Source organism: Euprymna scolopes, chromosome 17 (assembly GCF_053919585.1).
Source record: "Euprymna scolopes isolate OS-2025 chromosome 17, ASM5391958v1, whole genome shotgun sequence".
Classification (NCBI taxonomy): Eukaryota; Metazoa; Mollusca; class Cephalopoda; order Sepiida; family Sepiolidae; genus Euprymna; species Euprymna scolopes.
The window spans coordinates 114,111,637-114,122,187 of NC_136498.1; the positions used below are offsets into that span (position 1 = coordinate 114,111,637).

Genomic DNA, 10,551 nt, shown 5'->3' on the forward strand with positions numbered 1-10,551 from the left:
GTCCAACCTCACCAAAGATCCAACACCAACAAGAGGGTCGGCATGGGGGAAGACTGTAGAGAAGCAATTGTCCCCTCAAGAGTATAGAGACTTGTACTTGACCAAGTACAGACAATACATAGAGGGGGCAGAAATTAAACCAGTGCCAGGCGCTTGGGAGGCAATCGAAGACAGAGTGCTCTCCCTCATCATCTCGGATATGCCGGAAAACCGCCTCCTAGGGATGAAAAAGGAAGACATGGCAGGGCTCCTACACAAGCTAAACATCCCGGTATTATACCTGTACCAGAGGAGCTACGCCATGTGGGACATCCTCCTACCCACCAAGGAAGATGCGGAGAGACTCTCCCTACAGGAAATTAAGTATGGGAGAACAAAACTAAAGCCCGAATACCAGGGCAGGACAAGGACCCGGGTGCAGGTATTCAATGTACCTATGCAAATATCAGCAGAAATCCTGGGATCCTTTTTCACACAGTTCGGCGAAGTGGAAAAAATAACCCCAGTGCGGTCGAAAACCGGCATGCACTTGGGCAGCTACACTGTGGCCATGAGGCTAAAGAAAGAAGGCTTCCAGGCGATACCAGCACAGCTGACATTTAAGGAGGCAACTATGACAGTAGTAGTGGAGGGGCGTCGTCCGCACTGCTGGTTCTGCCAAAAACAGGGTCACATGGCCAAGAGCTGCCCTCAAAGGTCAACTCCTACTCAAGTGACACTAAAGGCGGTCCCAACCTCTGAGACAGCACCAGTGTCCAAACAGGCTGTCACAACTCCTGCAACCAGAGCACCAACCCCAGCACCGAGGAAACCCAAAACTGTGCAGGAGCCCAAAGGGGAGGAATGGATCACGGTAATGAGGCGGAAACGGAAGCCCACAATCCCATCTGCCACCGTCCCACAACCAACCCAACAACCGAGGCAGCAACAACAACAGCAGCCTCCACAACAGCCGCAGCAACAGCCATGGCAGCAGACACAGCAGCAGCAGCCAAACCAGCCGTTGAACCAGCCGCAGCAACAACATCAGCTGCCGCGGCCAATTCCACAACCAATGCCACGAAAACAGCAGCAACAACAAAAACAGCAGCAGCAGCAACAGCCAGAACAGCAGCAACAAAAACGGCTGCAGCAACCAGAAAAGCAACAGCATCAACCGGAGAAACAACAATTAGAGGAGCAGCAACAACCAACGGTCCCCACACCAATTGAGACGGGGATCAAGCGAAGAAAACACTGCTCCTCTGAGGATGAATCTGCTAGTGAGAGGGAGAGGAACTCAACCTCACCACTCCCCGGTTCATTCAAAAGAATAAAAAAGAAAAGGAAAGGGGAAGAAAAGGCAGCCCCCACTCCCTGTGAGCATACACCACCTTTAACAACAACACAACCCACTTCTACCCCCATACCACATACTGCACCAACACTAGACACCGCACTAACACCAACACCAACATCAGACACCGCACCAACACCAGACACTGCACCAACACCAGACACTGCACCAACACCAACACCAGACACCGCACCAACACCAGACACCGCACCAACACCAACACCAGACATCACACCAACACCAGACACCGCACCAACACCAACACCAGACACCACACAGACACTCGTCCCCACACCAATGCAAATTGAGCCGCCATCCCAGAAAGAAAAGAATGAACCCGGGAGGGGGAGAGACCCTTCAGATTCTCCCACTTACGGACTCACTCCAACAGGGACTCTCGCCCTCGAAACGAGAGAGGAACTTTGTTCTGTAGACCCCCTGTCTGTGGCAATGGGTGTACCTCACCGGCAGAGAAAAAATTTAAAACCTCTGCTGGACTGCCAACAGATAGGGGGAAAAGACGTTAATGTCCCCTCTAATTTCCCGGACGCCCCACGGCTAACAACTTTCGTCAGGCTTCCTGAGGCCTGCAAAACCAACGTGTGGACAATGCTGGAAGCCGCTGAAGGGGCTGGTCCGGGAATTGAACTGATTAGGAAAAATGACCCTTCCCTTGAGGAACTCGCAAAACAATGCAAGGGAAGGGTCCCAGTGTTGGTCCATCCGTCACTCTATAGGGCCCTTAAATTGACTTACCCTTTGGATGTCGGCGGCATTGTGAGAGAAGGTCAGGACATGAAAAACCTGACCACCTTGAGCATTGCACACAACGTCGGTGTCCTTTCCCCGGCTGACTTCGGAGCTGAGTGTAACACACCTTAAGGTAGGTACCATGGCTTTGAATTTGGCTAGTCTGAATGCGAGGGGCTTGAGATCATCGGGCCGGGCGGCTCGCCTCCGGCACGACCTCTTGTCCCTGGGAGTGGATGTCGCTGCGATTCAGGAGACGCATTTCGTTTCCTCTGTGGACTGTCAGGTGCTGGCCCGAGACTTTGAGGTTTTCTCAGCATATGGCAGCCCGCGGGGGAAGGGAGTTTCCGTGCTGGTTAAACGTACCCTGTCGGCGACGGTCGACGTTGTCCATAGAGATGCAGTGGGTAGGCTGGTTGTGGCCGATGTTGCCGTAAAAGATTCTGTGTTTCGGGTGATTGCGGTTCATGCGCCCAGCACCGCTCGTGAGAGGGTCTCATTCTTCAGTCAGCTTGACGCGTTTGTAGATTGTCGGAAGCGGGTAGTGCTAATGGGGGATTGGAATTCCATCTTAGACCCCGACATAGATAAGGTAGGAGGCGGAGCTAGAGGATCGGAGAGGTGCGAGTCCAGCCTGGCTGATCTGATGGCTAGATGCGGTCTGGTCGACAGGTTTCGGGTCGAGCATCCAGGGCGGGAGATGTGGACGTGGACCAATAGTGTTTCCTCCTATCCAAATACTTATTTGGACAGGATGTTAGTTAGGAGAGGCGAAGTAGACTTCTTATCTTGTCCCACGTTCACTTGGCTAGGCCAGACGGACCATAAATTAGTTATGGCCCGGCTGAAGCTAGGAAATAGGCCTAAGTTAGCGGGGTACTGGAAGTTAAACACCTCCCTTCTGGAGATACAAGACTTCCAAGATCAGTTAAGAGAATTGATTAAAAAGGCACTAGTGGGGGCGGTTACCGGGAGTAAGTGGTGGTTAGGTCTCAAAGCCAAGATCAGAAGCTTCTCCGTCAAGTATGCCCAGCGCCTCGCACTAGATAAGGCCAAGACGAAGAAGAAGCTAGAGCAGGTAGGAGGCGGAGCTAGAGGATCGGAGAGGTGCGAGTCCAGCCTGGCTGATCTGATGGCTAGATGCGGTCTGGTCGACAGGTTTCGGGTCGAGCATCCAGGGCGGGAGATGTGGACGTGGACCAATAGTGTTTCCTCCTATCCAAATACTTATTTGGACAGGATGTTAGTTAGGAGAGGCGAAGTAGACTTCTTATCTTGTCCCACGTTCACTTGGCTAGGCCAGACGGACCATAAATTAGTTATGGCCCGGCTGAAGCTAGGAAATAGGCCTAAGTTAGCGGGGTACTGGAAGTTAAACACCTCCCTTCTGGAGATACAAGACTTCCAAGATCAGTTAAGAGAATTGATTAAAAAGGCACTAGTGGGGGCGGTTACCAGGAGTAAGTGGTGGTTAGGTCTCAAAGCCAAGATCAGAAGCTTCTCCGTCAAGTATGCCCAGCGCCTCGCACTAGATAAGGCCAAGACGAAGAAGAAGCTAGAGCAGAAACTAGCCCAGGCTACGGGGGAGGGTGATAGGGTTAGTCAGGAACTAGCTAAGCAGGACCTTCTACGCGAGACTAGCGAGCGTTACGAAGGCCAAGTAGTTAGAGCTAGGCTTAGAAAGATAGGCAACGAAGCAGTCAATTCTGATGCAGACGTGCGCCGTGAGGTTTCTAGGCGTGGCTCGGACAAATACATTGCAAAAATCAAACATCCGAATGGACGCACCCTGGAATCGACTCGGGAGATCTGCGAGGGGTTTCGAGAACATTTCGAGGAGCGTTTTACGCAGCAGCCCGATCTTCCGGTCCTTGAGTTTAGCGACTATTTGGCCGACTCTCCCCGCCTCGAGGCGGCTAGAACGGCTGGTTGCGAGGGCCGGGTGACGGAGCGGGAGGTCTTTACTGCGCTGAAGCAGGTCAGCTGTGACAGATCGCCAGGACTTGATGGTCTGCCATACGAACTGTACTTGAGGCTGTCGCCCATGTTTCTGCCTCTTCTGACGGATATGTTCAACCATTGGTTTGCTCAGGGATCCATCCCAGGGCAGGTGACCAAGGGAGTGATCACATTGCTGAAGAAAGGTGACGGGCATGGAGGGGAAGAGTTAGACGACTACAGGCCCATAACTCTGCTAAACACAGAGTTGAAGATTTTGGCCAAGGTCCTGTCGAATCGGCTGCAGGTTGTTATCGACGAGTTGGTTGAACCGGAACAGAACTACGCTGTGAAGGGGAGATCGATTCAGAACAACTTGCACCTGATCCGCATGATCCTAGAGGGGGGAATAGATGACGACACGGAAGCCGCGCTGATAAACTTAGATCAGTCCAAAGCTTTCGATAGGGTCGACCATCGTTTCCTGGCATCTGTCTTAGAGGCCGCCGGTTTTAAACCGGACTTTTGCAAGTGGATCTCCATAATGTATCGACAGCCCATGGCTGTCGTGCAAGTCAACGGAAAGCGCTCGAAACCCTTTGTTATCTCTCGGTCGGTTCGTCAGGGTTGTCCGCTGTCGCCCCTGCTTTATGTCCTGGCTTTGGAGCCTCTTCTCCGCAAGCTGAGACATGGGGAGGCAAATTCGGCCCTGCGCGGAATGGCTCTGCCTGGCGGCTCAGCTGCCAAGGTATCCGCGTTCGCCGATGATGTCACGATCTTCGTGTCGGGCTTCAGAGACATTGAGGTCGTGTCGGAGGCACTCACACAGTACGAAAGAATTACAGGGGCCAAGATAAACCGCAACAAGTCGGTAGGACTGCGGTTGGGCGCATGGAGTGGCAACGCAAACCTCCCTGCGCCCTTCAGCTGGACAGATGGCCCGGTCCGGATCCTCGGCGTGTGGTTCGGACTGGGTCTCCAGCTTGACAAGAATTGGTTGGAGGTACGGTCAAAGGTGGAGGCTGCAGTCAATTCGTGGCTTCCTAGGAAACTTTCCTTAAAGGGTAGAGCTGAGGCGTGCGCCACTTACGTCTTTCCTCTCATCCTTTACCGACTGGCCGTACTTCCCCTGCCTGCACAACACCTAAAAGCTCTTGTCGAACTCTTGTCCTCGCTCCTTTGGGACAGAGGAAGACACTGGGTGAGCAGACAGGTCTGTATTCAACGTCCGTGTGAGGGAGGCTTGGGAATGCCGGACTTGAAGTGTCATCGAGATGCTGAGAGGCTGGCCTTCCTGAGCCACTATATGCAGGAGGACCAACCGTGGCACCCCGTGGTTACTGCCGCCTTCCCCGACCTCGTTCTCGACCCTTCCATCGAGAGCCGTCGCAGGCCGCGGGGAGAATCTGCCTACATGAAAGAGTGCCGAGCCGCGCTAAAACGACTACCAAGGTCCAGTGACCTTGTGACTGCTACCCGTAGGGAACTCCACAGGGATCTAGTGAAGGGGGCCGCTGACGACCCGCTATGCGCGCGTTTGGGGTGGCAGCAGAGTGAGATCCGCTCCGCGTGGAGCTGGGCGCCAGGTTCGAGTCATCTGAACAATTCGGAGTTCTCTCTGACCTGGCGATTGGCCCGAAATGCACTTCCACTCAACAACATACAATGCAGTTCTGGGTTTCTGGAGTCACCTGATTGTCCCCGTTGTGGGACAACGGCTGTGGAAACTACGGATCACGCTTTCTTCGATTGCCGCGAACTCCGCCAGTACTGGTCGTATGTCAGTGGGGTGACGGCTCGCATCGATCCTGAGCATCCTCGCCCAATTACTGTATCCAATGTTGTGGACAACGTGAGGCCGCCGTGGGACCGGGAAAGACAAATGGTCTACGTTACGATTCTGGCCGTGGCGAGAATGGTGATTTGGACGTCGCGTCTGCAAGGTTGCCGGGGGGTGTTATCTTTTTCTGATCAAGATCTGATCGCGTTCTTTAAACACCAACTACGGGTGAAGATCAGATGTGATAGAAGAAGGCTGCATCGCGCGGCATTTGACAGAAGATGGATACATGTGGCAAGTCTGTGTGTACGAAGAGGAGCCAAATTTGAATACGTGTTCCCCGCCTAGGTGTGGAACGCGCAGTTCTGTAAAGTTAAATTAAACAAGTAGTCTCTCAGCTAGCTGAGTGTGTGTTCCATCCCTCCCCGATTAGGAAGCCGCCAAGATCCCCATCCCCTCTTACCTGCAATTTTTGTTTTCACCCCTTCCTCTAAATTTTACCCATCTTGGAGAAAAAGAAATACAAACTAACCTCCATCCCTTACCCACAAAATTTTCTTTTCTCCATTCACCCCCATCTAGAGGGCATCCCCACCTAGAGACTGACCCGCAGAAGCGAGGTTCCTTTTACAAACCTAGTGGAACGGGCAGTCTATCAACTAGACGGGGTTGAGAGGGTCCTACTAATCACCTTTTGTTTTTTCTTCCCCCTCCCTCGACACAAATGAATTATTGTTACCATTTTATTGTTATCTTTTTTGTTTTTACACGTCAAAAAAAAATGTTTTAAAAATTGGGAGTTACTAGGACGTCCCCCAATATGAAAGGGTGAATGCGGTATTATGGTGAAAGAAGATACTAGCTGGGAGAAACTTTTGACTTTGTTTAGTTCTGGAGTGACAAGGATGACCAACGACCCCCAAAATCCCCCCTTTTGAGTTGGCCATGTGCCTAAGTTTTTTGTTCATCGTTGATTTTTTTTCTGTATTTTTTTTAACATGAATAAAAGATTTAATATCTCAAAGTGTAGTATCTGTTCCGGCAGATACTGCAAGCAAAGACCAGATGTGGGGGAAACCCCACATGCCTGACCTTTAACCAGCTCCCATTTCCCACCTCTCGGGAGCTGGTCCCCTTTTTCCCTTCCCCCTCCCTTCACTCCTCACATTAAAAATCGGCCTTGTGCCTAATTTGCTCGGTGGGGGAGCAAATAAATACCATCTGTTCTTCAGAAATCCTTAACGACTGAGACAATTTTTATTTTTGTACCTTTTCTCCACGTTAAAAAACGACCCTGGTGTCTAACTCTGTCCCGTGGGGAGGCATAGGTACAATATGGTTGTCTTCAAATCTAACGTAAATAAGTTCTTGATGAGCCGCTCCATATAAGTTAACAAATTTACCGAATTTCCATTACTATTGATTACTATATTGTCCAATTTCTACTGTACACTCTTTAACCCTTATCCTCGAGTAGCCTCTTGGCCTTGATAATGTGGTGATGCCCGTGTAAAAAAAAAAAAAAAAAAAGAAAGGTCCAGCCAGCTCCACAATTTTCTTTTAAATGACGACTTTTATGAATACGGAAATGGCATTGAAATTTTGCAGAAATAAGTAGTTATCGAGATATAAAAAGTTGTATTATGCATTGTATTATTTGGCGGCCATCTTGGTTACGCGCGTGCGCGCACCATAAACAAATCTACACGGGTAACAAAGATAGCCGCCAAAGAATACAATGCATAATACAACTTTTTATATCTCGCTAACTACTTATTTCTGCAAAATTTCAATGCCATTTCCGTATTCAGCATAGTCGAAAACTTCTAAAAGTCGTCATTTAAAAGAAAATTGTGGAGGTGGGCCTAATCTAAAAATTTACCTTTTTTTCTTGCTTTTATCCTACATAAGTAACGATAAATGTTATTTATTGACGATAAATGTTGTTTCAGTTTCGACTTTTCAGTTTTGCCTCGGTTCTTGATCACAAGGTCAAGGCTGATATTTGCGCTACGAAATTCCGGGTGACAGCCATCTTGAATTTTATTCATTCAATGTTTACACGTTTTTAATTGTGTATTTCTCGAGTTTAGAGGAGTAAAAAAAAAACAAAAAAACAAAAAAAACAAAGAAAAATAAAAACTTTTTACTCAAAACAACTCCTCAAACATTTTTCATGTCTACACAAACTTATTTTCTAATATCACCCATAAACCCTATTTAATGACATTACCCGTCCGGCGTCCGCGCAAGGGAATAATTAACAAAGCCCTACCCCTTCCTGTGTAAAGACTGGCTTTCTAAATTTTCCGGGGGATGTTATTGTTACACCACACAAGTGCCATAATTATAATGGAATTAAAATCGAAAAAACAAGATTTTAAAAAATATATAAATACAAATATAATGTGATTAACCCAGTGAACTTTTTTCTCTCTCTCGTTTCAGGAACCCGAGTTAAATTTTGTATAGTCGTAGCTAGCTGTAGGCTCACTACGAGACAACATTGACAGCCATGGAGGCCGTTCTATACCAGCACCAACATCAATTGATATTATTTTTTTTATTATTATTATTAATTTGACTTTGAGAAATCAGATTAAAAAAAAAAATTATTCCATTAAACTACACATCCCTAGAAAAAAAAAAAAACATGTTCATAGGTTTATTTACAAACTTTGACTAAAAATAGGGCAGTCCGAAAAAAAAAAAAAAAAGGGCAAATAATTAGTAAACGTTTACTTCAGGGTCCTAACACTCCATATTGCCAATAAATTAAAGTAAAAAAAAAAAAAAAAAAAAAAATTCGACACCGAGGCAAGTAAAAACAAAATTATTGTGATTTCTGTTTATCAGGACCTCCCTTCAAAATACTCTTCATTAACTCCAACAACACAAGTCCAGGAGGGTAGCAATTAAAAAAAAATAAATAAATAAATAAAATAAAAATGTAAACTATACTAGTTCCGGAAAAATTATTGGTACTAGTGCACTGCACTGCAAGTGTACTTATTGATCCGTGCTGAAATAATAACGTTATTATTTTGAAAAAGCCATTCTTAACATGGGGAGGGGAGGGTGTTTTGTACCTATTTTGTACTTTAACCTTACAATTGAATTTAAAAAAAAAAAAAAAAAACTTGAATTAAACTTGGAAATACGATTTTTAAAAAAAATTAGCGCGGATCAAGTGCATTGATTGCATTAGAACCATCTATTTTTGCTAACTTGGACTTAGGGTTAGTGTTGGGGTTAAACAAAAAGCATGATACCCCAAAAAATGTAAGTTGTAAAAATCTGTTTTGGCAATTAAGACCCTAAAAGAAGCAACAGTTTAAAAAAAAAAAAAAAAGATACTCCAAAAATGTAAGTTGTAAAAGAATCTGTCTTACCTTTTTTTTGAAAAGAAAAATCGACGAATAAGGAAAAAAATCACATTTCTATCCGACCTTCAGGCTGGGATCAAAATGTGGTAGTTGTTGAGTCGTCAAACGAGAAGATTATCCTTTTAGATTGCGGGGTTTTTGGTTTATTTTTAGATCCCAGTCAAAAGTGACCCTTTTGGGGAGATGTGGATTCGCCTAACATGGAAAACCGATCATGTGTCGAACTTTGCCATCGTCAAGGAATCCGATACTAGTTCGTTTCGGTGAAAATATCTTTTAGTATATTTGGATAGGAGAGTCCTTCTAGACTGAGGCAATTATTTTGCTCCCGATCCAAGATGTTCCATAGTTTGTCTAAATTTGCCCTTGTGGGGAGGCCAACAAATAGGGACAAAAAAGAAAAAAGACAAACAGAAGTATTGAGAAAACAAACAATTTTTTAAACCGACCAATTTTTTTTTTCTTTTTCTTTCTTTGAGGGAGGCGTCTTTTGGTGGAAAAAAAAAGGCGGTGTGATGTCTATTTTATTTATTTATTTAAACGCGAATGATGTGTTTTGACAAATATATTTTCAGAAGAGCGATAGGGGAGAGAAACTAAAAAAAAACTGAGTTCACTTCCAACCAAACCAGACGAGTCCAAGTAGATTGAAATTACAGAAATAAAGAAACCGTTTTTGACGGTGAAGTGTTTCCAAAAATATTCGGATAGAAGAAAATGTTGTAATAATTGAAAATAATGGAGTCAGAAAGCTGATTAAAACAAAAATGTGATAGCTTGGAGAATTGTTCAAATTGCGGAAGTGTTGTTTTTGTTAGGATTTTTTTTTATTATTATTATTTATCAAATCTTCCTTCCTTTCAGGTTTGTATTCGATTTAAGGACAGCAATTAAAACAAATGTTTGTCTAATATATAAAAATCTAAAATAGGGCTGGAATATATATATATATATATATATATATATATATATATATATATATATATATATATATATATTAATCTTCTTTAAAACAAATGAAACTTTAAAACTATTTTTTACGCGCTATTTTCACGTGGTAATGCACGTTCAAACTTGAAATGGATAGCGCATGTACGTTTAATACACTAAAATGCAATATAATGGTTAAACCGACATTAAACCTGCTACTTCAAAAATTACTTAATTAAATTAAAAACGGTTCTAATCGTAATATTTTATCACTATATTTACCCCGTCTCTTTCTCTCATTTAATTTATTATCAAGCACTAACGATTACCAAACTTATTAGTCAAGTTTATACTAAAGTTCGAACACTACCGAAAACATCGATTACCGTCAAAGACAATATAGAACCGTTCGATTAAGAAAAAATAAAATA

At 45.3% G+C, this 10,551-nt stretch overlaps 1 protein-coding gene across 4 annotated transcripts in view; it reads right to left on the bottom strand.

The window, feature by feature from the left end:
• The window catches only part of LOC145296895 (cytochrome b5 reductase 4-like), a 162,049-nt gene extending 151,906 nt beyond the window's left edge, over window positions 1-10,143 (bottom strand). The window contains exon 1 of one of the 4 annotated variants that reach the window (XM_080143054.1): window positions 9,199-10,143. The gene's annotated coding sequence lies outside the window, so the exon portion shown is untranslated. Of the gene's footprint in view, window positions 1-9,196 lie in introns of all 4 variants that reach the window. The other 3 variants (XM_080143056.1, XM_080143052.1, XM_080143050.1) reach the window with 3 other exon arrangements.
• Window positions 10,144-10,551: the final 408 nt, after the last annotated feature.